Source organism: Sminthopsis crassicaudata, chromosome 1 (assembly GCF_048593235.1).
Source record: "Sminthopsis crassicaudata isolate SCR6 chromosome 1, ASM4859323v1, whole genome shotgun sequence".
Lineage (NCBI taxonomy): Eukaryota > Metazoa > Chordata > Mammalia > Dasyuromorphia > Dasyuridae > Sminthopsis > Sminthopsis crassicaudata.
In genome coordinates, this window is record NC_133617.1 from 509,259,357 (window position 1) to 509,273,859 (window position 14,503).

Consider the following 14,503-nt stretch of genomic DNA (forward strand, 5'->3'; position numbering starts at 1 on the left):
GCCTTTCAAAAAAAATCCCAACAAGAAATAAATAGAATAGTAATTCAAAATCTCAAGTGAAAAGACAGAAAATTTAGCTTATTTTACTTACTTCTATTTTCTCTTTCTAGATGGATCATTTTCAGAATGTAAATAAAAATAGTTAAAATTTAGTTGAAGCCAGGATAAATGTGGAAATATTAAGAGCACTTAATTACTCCTTACTTAATTTGAATTACCTGACACAGACAGACACGATTAGGATATTTTAAAAATTGGCAAGTGTGATTATTGAAACATCAGCAGTAATCTTGGAAAAATTATGGAAAATAGATGTTTCATACCACTGGAGAAAGGTAAATTTCTTGATTTTCAATTATTAGTTGATAAGCTTGAGAGCAATTTCCCAAGTTAGTCATTTCCAGTCTTGTCTGACTCTTTGTAACCCCATTTGGGTGATTTTTAGCAAAGATAATATAATAGTTGGCCATTTTCTTCTCCAGCTCATTTTATAGATTTGGAAACTGAAACAAACAGGGTTAAATGACTTGCCTAGGAGTACATAGCTTCTAAATGTCCAAGGCCAGATATGAATTCAGGAAAATAAGTCTTCATAGCCCCAGGCCCAGCACTTCCATCCATCATGCTATCTAGCTGTCCTTTGTTCAATTTGTTCAATTCAGCAAAATTATTAAAGAGAGGCTTTGTAAACATTTACAAGGAAACTGGCAGTCACCAAAAGTCAGCATCACTTCATCAAGAACAGATTAAATTCATTTCCTTTTTTTACTAGATAACCACACTAATAGTTCAGAGGAATGCTGTAGACATAAAATTGCTCAGGCGTGTCTGATTCTTTCTAGTCCATTTGGGGTTTTCCTGGAGAAAGATACTGACTGGAGTGGTTTTCATTTCTTTCTCCATCTTATTTTACAGATAAGGAACTGAGGTAAACAGGTCTAAATGTTTTGTCCAGGGTCTCACAGGAATTTGCAGGGTCTCATAGGAATGACTGCAGGCCCAGTGCTTTATCCACTGTGCAACCCAGTCCATTGACATAAAATACTGAGATTTTAATGAAATATTTGAAAAATATTTTACACTGTCTTTATGTGTGAAATAAAGGGAGAGGAGATATACAGTTAGGAAGATTCAAAATGATTGGACCCAGTCATTAATATATGTCAGTTTTGAGGCTTCCAGTAGAATACTCCAAAAATTTATCCCTTAGTCATGTGCTCTTCAATTTTTTTATCACTGATTTCAATGAAAGATAGAAAGTAAACTTATCCAAACGACATATGACACAAAGTTAGGAGAGAGAACTAAGGCATTAAGTAATAGTGAGGATCCAAAATAATCTAAAATAAGCTGAATCTAATACAATGAAATTTATTAGAAATAAACACAAAGTTTTACACAAAGATTCCAAAAAACAGCTAGGATATCAGTTATTGTGAGAAAAGTAAAGGGGTTAGAGTGGACTTGAAGTTTACTTAATATGAGATAATGATGTCACATGGGAGCCAGAAAATCTAAAGCTTTCTAGGCTCCATTAAAGCTCTGTGTCCAGAATAAATAAGGCGTTAATTAATCTGTACTCTCCCCTAACTAATGCTTTGAAGTCCTATATACTAAAAACAGTGACAAACTAGAAGGTGTTCCAGGAATACACAAAAATTATTACTATATAGTTGGTGTATTATATTTTTTCTCTATCGCAGTAATTCACTGCGATGTTCCTCATTCTCTGACTATTCCCATCACCCTAATCTAACTCTACCCCTTAATATTCTACTCAACATCTATCCTCCCATTCCAATATGCTCTTTGGAATGCCTGCTCTACAGGTAACATTTCATTTTAAATGCTTTTCCTTTCTCCTTCCATCTTCTTGTACTCACTAAGCCCTAGCTCCTTAATGACATAGCTTTCCTGGACACCCTTTCTAATTCTGGTGCATTTTTATTCACACCCTATGCAGTACTAGTCAAGGTAGGGGAATAACAATAGTCTTTGCTTTCTACCACCACTTCTAAACTCTCCCTCTACCAGAATTGTTTTTTCTTTGTCTTATGACTCCTAACCAAATACTTTATCTTCACCACATACAATCCCTTCACTTCTCAGTTCTCTTTCAGTCAATTCCCCCTGCATTGACTACTTCCCTGACTTGACCCATTGGTCAAATCTTCATTAATCTCTTCTCTCTAGTCCCTTGTCCTATTATTCTAAGACAGATTTTCCCTGACAAGCCCCAGGTGTGGGCTTCCCAGGTGTGGATACTTCCATTATCTATTGCCTTCACTTCTATTCATGTACTGAGGAAACTTGCAAAATTCGTGAAATTGCTAACTACAAATTGATGTGACAATCTCAAATGGGTCCCCACTAAAGCAAGGCAATCCATTTGCACTTCCCTGAACAAAAAGTCTGACTCACCACAGGGACTTTTCCAAATGTTTTCATTCCTCCTCAAATTTTCCATGGCTCCACCTCCTCCAACTCTCTAAGCTGAGAACTTTGCCTCATATTTTGCTGATGAAAAAATATGAGACATTTCACTGAGAGGTGCCTCTTCTTCTTCCTCATCTTACATCATTCAAATGCCTTTCAGCCTTATCTCCTCCTTCACACCTGTCTCACTTGAAGACATGGCCCTTCTTCTTGCCGAAACAAACCTATTTACATGCACAAGCGATCTGATTCTATAGTTGTCTCCAACAAATTGCCCATCTATTATTCCCACTCTCTCACTATACCTCAATTGCTTCCTGTCCACTGAGTATTTCCCTACTACCTAAAAACATGGGCGACTATCCATTCCTACTAGCTATCTTCATATATTTCTCTCCCTTGTGTGACTAAACTCCTTGAGAAGGCCATCTCTTTCTGTGCCTCTGCCTTCTTTCCTCTCAAGCCATTCTTAATTATCTCCACTCTGGCTTCCAATCTCATCATTCAAATTTAATTGCTCTTCTCCAAAGTTGGTAGTGATCTTTTAGTTGCCAAATCTAGTGGCCTTTGCCAGTCCTCAATATTGACTGCTCTACAACTTAGATACTGTCAATCACCTTCTTCTCTGTGATATTTTATTCTCTCTATATTTCTGTGTTACTACTTTCTTCAGCTCTTCTCCTACTCATCTGACTACTCTTTCTTGCTGAAACTCTGTCTTCCCAGAAATCAGCTGGAGTCAGGATCACTAAACGTCTTTATTCTTGATCTTTTACAGTCAAGGTCAGGGGATTAGGCCTAGCTCCCTCACACACACCTTCCTCCCTCAAACAGCAGGAGAGACTGAGTCAGCTTCTGCGTCTCAATTCCTCTTCCTCTTCCTCTTCCTCCCACACACGAGTCACTCCCCCCTCTTTGTCCCACCAATCAAGTCAGCACAGAACAGCTGGTGAGAGTCAACCTTCAGACAAGTTAATAGAGAACTGTCCAATTGGCAATTAGTCTCAGGTGCTTCATTATCCAAGTACATTCTCAGTACTAGCCCTTTACACTTTCTCACTCTCCTCTTCTGGATCTTCAACCAGCTCATGCCCACTAACTATAAGTGTTCCTATAAGGAAAATGGCAGCCTCCCTGACACACTAATAAATAATTCCAGAGGAAGCTCAAAATCACTGAGTCTACCAGCCAAAGTCCCCTTTTCCCACTAGCAAGGAATCCAAGTATTAACTAGCTACCAGTTCCCCAGGTGCACTCCCCAACCCCAGCTCTCCCAGTATGCATCAGCAGCACTAGTCACAAACTTTAATTTATTCTAGTGGTCTAAATTCCCCAGTCCTTAACCTCTACTGCCTAATCCTGTTTGACTCAGATAAGAATCCTATAAAAACCCACCCTGCTTCAGCCGTGTTAAATGCCTCCATCCAGGATCCCAGAGGAGTGCTCTGTGTCCATCCTTCATGGCCACCCATTTGTTTGATCTCCTTAATAAAGCTGTCTTGCTTTACTTTCTCTCTACTCACTCCTGTCTTGGGCTGTATTTTATCTGATAATGCTTTCTTCCCAGAAATTCTCTTTTTTAGAGGTATCAACCATCATCCATTGCTATGACTCTAATAAACTCAGCAACTATGATTACATCTCAAGTTTTGACTTAGAAAAAGGAGAACTCCAGGGCTGTGTCAGGAATAGCATACTCCAACAGCATGACCCTCCTTTTCTCTGATACCAGAGCTGTGACTAGGGTTCCTGCCCCAAACCACATGCCTCTCAGGTTTTTTCTCTGGCAACACAACTGCCAGGTAAGGACTGCCACCTTTCGTTCTACTGGACCTTAATATCCCACACCTTTCTAAGTCACAGCCAGATAGTCCTCCAAGTCTTTGTCCTAGTTCCTCCTCTCCCTCCCTCTTTTTCTCTCTCTGTCTCTCTGTCTCTCTGTCTGTCTGTCTGTCTGTCTCTCTCTCTCTGAACTATTTCACTTAGTCACCTTATCAGTTTCTATAGATTAATGATCATCTTTAAGATTATTCTCAGGTCCTAATCTCTCTCCTGACCTCCAGGCTTCCACTTCCATCTCTCTATTGAATGTCTCACACTGCAAGTCTTGTAGACATCTTAAACCCATCTAAAACTAATTATTTTTCTCCCTAAATTTTCCCCTTTCTGGCTTATTAGTGTTAAGAATGCTACCATCTTCCCAGTCATCCAGAATGGCAACCTAGGGATTATTCTCAACCTCTAACCTTCCCCTACCCTACTCTCTAACCTTCCTAATAATTTGAGCTGAACAAAAGTAAAATGGGTTTACTAAAGATGTATTGCATTCCTTTTCTTGGAAATTTTCAGGTAGGCAAGATAATTACTTGTCAAATTGGTTATGGAGAAAAGTTTTTTTCCCTTAGGGGTTAGGTTAGTTGGACCTCTAAGAGCCTTTCATATTCTAAGATTCTTCAATTCTGAGATCAGTTAGATACCTGGAAATTATGCATATTCCTGATTTTTTTTGATCAATTGTGCCCTCTAGTGTTTGAAAGAAATTAAAACTAAAAAATTAGGTCTGCTGGTTTTTTTTTGTTTTGTTTTGTTTTGTTTTCCCTTTGTACTTTCTTTTTTCTAAAACTGAAGATTAGTGGGACTTGCAAGCCTCTACCTAACTTTCTCAACAATGAAAAGAAAATATTTTTGGCAGCACATTTTTGTGTTAGTAAAGAACTAGAAACAAAGTAGATGCCCTTTGCCTAGAAATATTGAGACAAATTGTGGTATATAAATGTAATGGAAAACTACAATGCTAAAAGAAATCATAACCATAATAAATATAGAGAAAACTCTTCTGAATGAATGCAAAGCAGAACCAGAAGAATAATACACAGAACACCTACAACAATGTAAATAGAAGGGGGAAAAAATGCAACTGAATGATACAAGATTGCTCCTCCCCAAGATACTTCCTCTACTATTTTTGTAGAAGAAGGGAAGATCAGACTTTTTTATGTAAGCTTTGCTGAAATTTTTTCTCCTTTTTTTGTTCATAAGAGATGGCTCACTGCAGGGCGAGGAAATAATATGAAACCAACAGATACCAACAAAAAATAATTTTTAAAAAAATATTTCCTAACTTCCTCCATTCTCATTTGTTACTATAAAAAAATCATCTCCATTAATACAAATGGCCCTGATTTTTGCAAGATAACTAACAAAATATTTTTTTCATTAGATACTAATAAGGCAACTAAATAGCATAGCACATAGAATTAAACCTGGAGTCAAGAAAATCTGAGTTCAAATCCTGCCTTAGACACTTACTAGCTGTGTTACTCTGGGCAAGTCATTTAACTTATTCCCACCTCAGTTTCCTTCATCTGTAAAATGGAGATAATAATATAACCTTGTAAAGGGCTAGAACTGAGCAATGCACTTGGATGATGAAGCACGTGAGACTAATTGCCAATTGGACGGTTCCCTATTAACTTGTTTAAGGTTGACCCTCCCCAGCTGTTCTGTGCTGACTTGATTGGTGAGACAAAGAGAGGGAAGTGACTTGTGTGGGAGGAGCAAGAAAAACTTGGGTGGTGGAACTCACGCTCACTTGCACTCGTGACCTGGCGTTGGGGGCCACGGTAAAGATCTAGAATAAAGACGTTTAGTGATCCTGACTCCTGCTGATTTCTGGAAAGATAGAGTTCCAGCATAACCTCCCTATCAGAATCGTTATGAAAATAAATGAGTACTTTATAAAGTACTATGAAAATTACTTTTTTAAATTTTATTTTTGTTGGGTTTGTGGGGGGTCTGTCTTTTCTTTCACCTCATATCTAATATGGAAAAAATGTTTTGTATAATTTGATGTATAACCCAGTGGTCCTCAAACTTTTCAAATAAGGGGCCAGTTTACTGTCCCTCAGACTGTTAGAGGGCCAGACTATAGTAAAAACAAAAATTCACACTCTGTCTCCGCCCCTCAGCCCATTTGCCATAACTCAGCAGGCAGCATAAATGTCCTCAGCAGGCTGCATGTGGCCTGCGGGCCATACTTTGAGAACCCCTGGTTATAACCTATATCAAATTGCATGCCTTCTCTATGGGGGATAATAGGGAGAGGGAGATTAGAACTCTAAATTTAAAAATAATGAATGTTAAAAACAGTTTTATATGTGATTTGGGGCAAAAATAAAGTATTAAATAAAGAGCAAAATATTAAGGATAGATTTTTTCACTTTTTAAAATTGTTTTTTAATCTTTTTATTTTCAAAACATATAGTTTTCAACACGCACTATTTCAACACTGTGTTCCAAATTTTTTTCTCCCTTCTTTTCTCCCACCCTTTCCCCAGATCATGCTGCACAAGCAAAATCAGATCAAAGAGGAAAAACAATGAAAAAGAAACTAAAATGCAAGCGAACAACAAAAAAAGTGAAAAAAACTATGTTATGATCCATACTCAGGTCCCATAGTCCTCTCTCGGTGCAGATGGCTCTTCCCATCACAAAACCATTGGAACTGGCCTGAATCACCTCATTGTTGAAAAGAGCCATGTCCATCAGAATTGATCATATAATCTTGTTGCTGTGTACAACGTTCTCTTGGTTCTACTTATTTTACTTAGCATCAGTTTGTGTGTCTCCAGGCCTCTCTGAAATCATCCCGCTGATTGTTTCTTATAAAACAATAATATTCTATAACTTTCATATACCATAACTTGTTCAGCCATTCTCCAACTGATGGGAGTCTACTCTTGTTTCCAATGAGAATAGTTTTAAAAGAGAAATTTTTTTTCCATGCTGATCTAATTCAAAGCATGATAAAAGAAAACCTTCTAACTCCTCTCACATAAATAAAAATTTTACTAATAGTTACTAAAAGTAACCATTCATTTCTTATATACTCTTTGTGAACATATATGCATTATTATTTGTCTGGTTTTTCATTAGAAACCCTTGTATTGGAATAGGAAATTGTATGTCTACACATCTTTATGCTTTAGTATTAGATGTTATTTCAAAAGATATTACAATGGTTATTTATTCATCATTTTCTTTGATTTTTCTGAGATTGATCAGTCTTTGATTCTGAAAAAATGTTTCCCTCAAACCCTGTATCTGAAAGCCGATATAATTCTTTTTTCATTAATCTAGGCTTAAAAGATTGCTATAAAGTTAAATATTAAGTTGATACTGTGACTCCATAAGTATCATTGGTATAGTTCTTTGAGGTAGAAAAAAAACAAAAAACTCATATGACTCATAAAGAAGCAAAACTTTTTTTATATATTAGAAAGGACCAAAATCCAGACTCTTAACATGATCATAGAAGAGCCTCATGGTAAACACACTTTAAGGAGAAGAAACTATTGTACTCTTCTCAGACATTACAGATAAAAGAAATGTGAAATTTCTTCTGAAAGAGTCTCAACATAGCCCTAGACTTCCTATTCTTTCTTTTACTGGTTAGTTCCATCCTAAGTTTACTCGTCTCTATGTTCTGGTTTAATCAAATGAGAGCAGTAGATGCTTATGAAGGGAGAAACCCTCCAATCTGTTTCTCTCTTTTAAAATATGAACTCCTTGAAAGCAGGGATTGTTTCGATTTTCTTTTGGTATCTCCATACTGCACTTAGTACATTAATTTGCACATAGTAAATGACTAGCAACTGTTTTTCATTCATGTATGCTATGTCTCAGGATAGGGAACCCAAGCAGCTTTGGCTTGTAATGGAAGTTACACTTACACTATGACTGGATTAGTGATGTTGTGATAAATAAAATATATTACTCCTTGTGGCGTCCTCAACTGACTTTTTAATCTTTCCATCTGTGATGATCAATTATGATGGAACATGGCTCCTTTCAGCAGCAAGATGATTCAGGCCAATTCCAAGGGCTTTGTGATAGAGAGAACCCCTAGAGAGAGGACTATGAGAACTGAGTGTGAATCACAACATAGTTTTTTCACCTTTTTTGTTGTTGTTTGCTTGCATTTTGTTTCCTTTCTCATTTTTTTCCTTTTTGATCAGATTTTTCTTATGCAATATGATAAATGTGGAAAAATGTATAGAAAAATTGTACATAGTTAACCCATATTGGATTGTTTGCTCTCTAGCTGAGGAGAATAAGGAAAGGGAGGGAGAAAAATTTGGAACACAAGATTTTGCAAGGGTGAATGTTGAAAACTCTTTGCATGGATTTTGAAAGTAAAAAGCTATTTTAAAAATCTTTCCATCTTAAAGAACTATGGAGGGATTTCCAGTATAATACTTCTAGGATGTTTACATTGGCCTTGCTTCTTTAATGCTTATTATCTTGTTCTTCACCCTGGTCATCTCAAATGCTCAGCATTATCTTATCTTGCTGGGTTAGATTTTCACTTTCTTCATTTTAACCATGATTATGCTAAGTATTACTTTTTTTCACTTACTATTTATTGTTTTATTTTTTAATTGGAAACCAAAGACTTGTTTACCTCCATGTTGAATATATTCTCTGAGTATCTCCAAAATAAGAAAACACTGCATTAGATCAAATAGTCTGTTGTGATCATTCAACAAATGAATCAGGGGTTCTAGTTGATTTCCCATGAGAGATTAGTAATCTCTAATTCTGTTTCCTTAGAGCATTCTTTCAGAATGATCTCAATAGCCAATAAATTGTGGACAGATTTGGGGGAATCTTCCCCTATGAATCCTGGATTCCATATTATAAATGTGAGCTCTCTTCTGAATTAATTCCCATCTGGCATCATAATTTCTATAAAGAGCAGAAACTTCTGATTGATTTTTAGGTCTTAGACAAGATGAGATATAAGAACAGTGAGAAGACTGAATCATAAACTGAAGAAAAGAATCTCTTTGAGGTAGTGATGGGTGGATTTTTTCTATTTCTACTTTTCCCTCATGTTCTATCACTCTAGGATTTTGTAGGATTATTTCTTGCATTGCTGTGTCCAGATTCTCTTTTTTGGTCACAACTTTCTGGCAGTCCAATTATTCTTTTATTTTATCTTCTTGATTTCTCCAGATCTATTGTTTTTCTTATGAGGTGTTTCACATTCTGTTCTATTTTATCATTTTTTTAATAATCTGTTTTGTCATTTTTTGGTCTCTCATAGCTTCACTGGATTCTCTTTACCTCATTCTAATTTTCAAGGAATTATTTTCATCTTTGAGACTCTTTTCTAATTAACTTTTTTCATAATCTTGTTTTTTTGGATGGTTTTAATTTTTTTCTTAGTTTTTCCTCAATGTCCCTCATTTAATTGTTGAATTCTTTTTTGAGTTTTCCTATAAATTCTCTCTGAGCAGGGAGCCATTTCCCATTACTCTTTGGAGTAATTTTTTTGTTTTAGTATTATCACCTAATGATGAGGTGGGGGGAGATAGTGCCTTCCTTTCATCTCTTGACTCTGGCCAAGAACATGCCCACTGCAGTGCTCCTGCCCTATTGCTTCTGCACTCACTATTCATGGTTCCTTTTTGCCCAGAGATACATCTCAGCAGTACAGCTGGGCCTGGCGTTCTCAATTAACTGAAGTTCACTTTGTCTTCCCAGACTCAAACTCCCACTTGACAAACAGTCCTGGAGGTGAAAGTCTCCCGCTCCAGCTGAGGCTCCAGCTACACCCAGCCAGCCCAATGGGTTACCTCTTATGTTTCTGTGGAGCTAACTCAGAGGTGGTTACCCTTCAGACAGGTTAATCCTGGGCCAGGTCTTTCTTCAGATAATGTCAGATTGTATCAGGAGAACCCCTATTTTGTCCCAAATCTTCTTGGTTTTTCACCAATCTATATTCACTCTGAGGTGCAAATTTGTTCTGTTTGTGGGGTAATCAGAAGAGCTTGAAATTTACCAACCTACTCAGCAAACTGAAAAGAATATCTGTGATGAGAGAAGAGTAGTCTTAGGCCTTAGATTATGCACCAATTGAAAGGTATAAATTCAAAACCAAGCAGCAGTTGGGGTTTGGACCCTAGGGCTGAGCAGGGTCTCAATACCAGCTTCCAGCCCTATCCAAAGCCTATGATGAAATAATCAGGGAAAGAATTCGATACTGAAGAGATGTCTACAATTCTGTCACTCCAAATTAATGGAGCTTTTTATAGACATAGAGTTCAGCATTTTACAGGAATTCAAAATTGGCCAAGCCCACAAGCATGTTAATTAGTCACAATCCCAGCAAAACTGAATATAACCCTCACAGAAATAAAAATGCATCTTCAATGAAATAGAAGACTTCTAAGCATTCCTGATGAAGAGACCAGAGATGAGTAAAAAAAAACTGAAATACAAGCCTATAAATCAAGAGAAACATAAAAGAGGCAAATACAGTGGAAGGGATTTTATAAAGATGTGCTGTTTCAATTTTAATGGAGAAGTGATATAAGGATCCTTTCAGAAATTAATGTCATCCAACTCTGAGGTACAACTACCTACCTCTCAGATTGGCTAAGATAACAGAAAAAGATGATGATAAATGTTGGAGAAAATATGAGAAAACTGAGACACTAATACATTGCTGGTGGAGTGGCAAACTGATAAAACAATTCTGGAGAGCAATTTGGAATTATGTATTCAAGAGTTATAAAACTGCATACCTTTTGATCCAGCAGTGCCTCTACTGGGTCTGTATCCCAAAGAGATCATAAAAAGGAAAAAGGACCCACATGTGCAAAAATGTTTGTAGGAGCTTTTTTTGTATTGGCAAGGAACTGGAAAGTGAGTAGATGTTCTTCAATTGGGGAATGGCTGAATAAGTTATGGTATATGAATGTTATGGAATATTATTGTTCTATAAGAAACAACCAGGAGGATGATTTCAGAGAGGCCTGGAGAGACTTAAATGAATTGATGCTGAGTGAAAAGAGCAGAACAAAGAGATCATTATACACGGCAACAAGATTATATGATGATCAATTCTGGTGGACTTGGCTCTTTTCAACAATGAGATGATTCAGGTCAGCTCCAACAGACTTGGGACGAAGAGAATATCTGCACACAGAGAGAAGAGGGATTGAATGTGGATCATAACATAGGATTTTCACTCTTTTGTTGTTGTTTGCTTGGTTTTTTTTTCTTTTTTATCTCATTTTTTTTGTGAAGCTTGATAATAGTGAAAATATGTATAGAAGAATTGCACACATTTAACATATTGGATTATTGGTCTGAAGAGGGGGGAAGGTAGGGAGAACAATTTGGAACAAAAGGTTTTGCAAGAGTGAATGTTGAAAATTACTTGTATAGAAAATTGGATTTACACACATATATTGTATCTAGGTTATACTGTAACATATGTAAAATGTATGGGATTGCCTGTCATGGGGGGAGGGAGTGGAGGGAGGGAGGGGATAATTTGGAAAAATGAATACAAGGGATAATGTTTAAAAAAAATTACTCATGCATAGATACTGTCAAAAAATTATAAATAAAAAAATACAAAAAAAAAGAAAGAAAATTACTTGTATTTTGAAAATAAAAAGCTATTATAAAAATAGAAATTAATATCATCAGGAATCATTTTGCTATGTTTCAATGCTTTTAAAAGAAGAAAAGAAAGGGATGAGAAGGATAATAGCGAGAGTGAGAGGAGGAAGATGAGACAAACATTTTATTTCACATAATCAAGATGTATAAGCAAAGTTCTTTCCAAACATGAAAAGAGTTATGGAATCTCTTGAACTCACTTCCATTTGAAATCATAAAAGATGATAGGAAATACACACACATAAAGAGTTTGGTATAGAAACGCTTCAACTCAAAATGAAAACAAGAAGAAACAGGAAGAGGAGAAATGGAGGGAATAAGAAGAAAAGTAGATTAAAAGTGAAATTTATCATAAAAAATGATAAAAACTTAAAACTCAAACTTAAAGGCAGTAATCATTGATTAAGAAATAGAGAATTTAAACTCAATCACAGGAAAAAAATTAAACAATAAATGAACTTATTATAAACAAACAAAAACCCTCACTGGACCAGATAGATACACAAGTAAATTTTATCAAACATTTCAAAGAAAAATCAATTTCAATATTACACAAATTGTTTGCAAAAATATCAAAAGAAAGGAAACTATGAAATTACTTCTGCTATGTAAATATGATTGGGAGTAAGGAGGTAGAACAAATATTTAATCATAGGACTTGCAGACATTCCTCATGAAAAGACTACAAAGCTAAATAGAAAATTTGACATTTAAATACAAAAACTCAGAGAAGAATTAAAAAGTAAACATGAATAAACAGTTCTAAGGCACTTTAAAAACTCAAATTGTTTACATTTCTACAAGGGAAGATGATACTTATAACCCATAAAAATTTTATCATCATTAGGGCAGTTAGAAAGATTATTTAGATAGAGAGTATAAATGTAAGTCTATTGTGTTGGGATGATCTCAAAAGAATAATGATCCGGTTGGGGGAAGAATGAAAGATTGAGAAAGAGGGATGAACTGAGAGGAAAGGAGAAGAGAAAAGAAGAATAAGGAAAATTATCTCACATAAAAAAGTTTTTATAGGGGAGAAGAAAATAGATCTCACTTTCATCACACAGTGGAGTATAGAAATTAATTTTATCCAACAGAGAAGTAGGAGATAAAGGGTCCAAGAGGGAAAAAAAAAACAAGGGTAGGAGAGGGGAAAGAGGAGAAAGAAGGATGATAAGGAGGGTAGATTAAGGGATATTCTAATCAAAGGTAGAGTGGTCATTTTTAAAAAGGACAGAATATAAATGAGACAGATAAATAGAAAATAAGATGTAGGGAAATACAGAGTTAGAAATCATAAGTGTGAATGTGAATAGGGTATATTCACCTATAAAATAGAAGTGTGTAGAGGAATGGATTAGAAAACAGAATCAACAATATGATATTTAAAAGACATGCACAGAGACAACTAGATGGCCCTGGAGTCATAAGTTTCGGTCTTAGACACTTAGTACTTTCAAGTTGTGTGATCCTGGGCAAATCACTTAATCCCAATTGTTTTGCAAACATAAAAAATAAAATAAAAGACACACAGTGTTAAAATAAGTAACAGGAGCAAAATATATTATGCTTCAGCTGAAGAAAAAAAAAGGCAGGGTTAACAATCATGATTACAGAAAAAGAAAAAATACTATACAAATAAGCAATAAACCTATATAATGCAGCTAAGATTCAGACAGAAATAATTAACTAAGAAAAAACATATTTGCAGCAAATTTCTCTGATAAAGAATCGTTTCAAAGATATGTAAAGAACTGATATAAGGAATGATAAAAATCATTCCTCAATTGAAAAATAATCAAGGGATTTGAACAGGCAACTCTCCAAAGGAAACTATCCAAGCTATGAATTGTTGTATTTTTAAGTGCTCCAAATGATGAAAAGTTAGATAAAAATTAAAGTAATTCTGAAATTCTATCTTGAATTAAGTTTACCTTTGATTCATATTGGTGAAGTTGACAAAAAAGAAAATGACAAATATTGGAGGGGCTCTGGAAAACCAGTCACATTGATACATTGTTGGCAGAGACATGAAATGAAATGGTCCAGCAGTTTGGAACTATATCCAAAAAACCTCAACATTGTGTGTGCCTTTTTAACCAGTGATAAATGATAGATTCATACCCCCTAGAGTTTAAAGTTAAAAGGTCTGTATGCACAAAAATATTTATAGCCAATTTTTTTTTGTGTGTGTGGCAAACACCTAGAAACTAAGAGCATGTCCAACAATTGGGGAATAGATGAACAAATTATGGTACATGAATGTAAAAGCATATTATTGTAATATATAAAAAGAAGAAAACTATTTTCCTAGAAATTTGGAAGGACTTAAATTGTAATGGCCGCGTCAGTATCCCTGGATATCTTAGAATCAGCCGGAGTCAGGACAAGCAAAAGTCTTTATTCTTGGTCTTTTGGGGTCGCAGTCAGGGGATTATATATAGGAATCTATATATAAGAAGCTGAAAATAAAGTAAAATTGATTTTTAAAAGAATATAGTTTAAAATAATAACAACAAATTCTGTTATAAGCATGCAGAGAGATAGGTTTTGATTTGCATAAATAATGAATCATCTGAAGTACTCAATA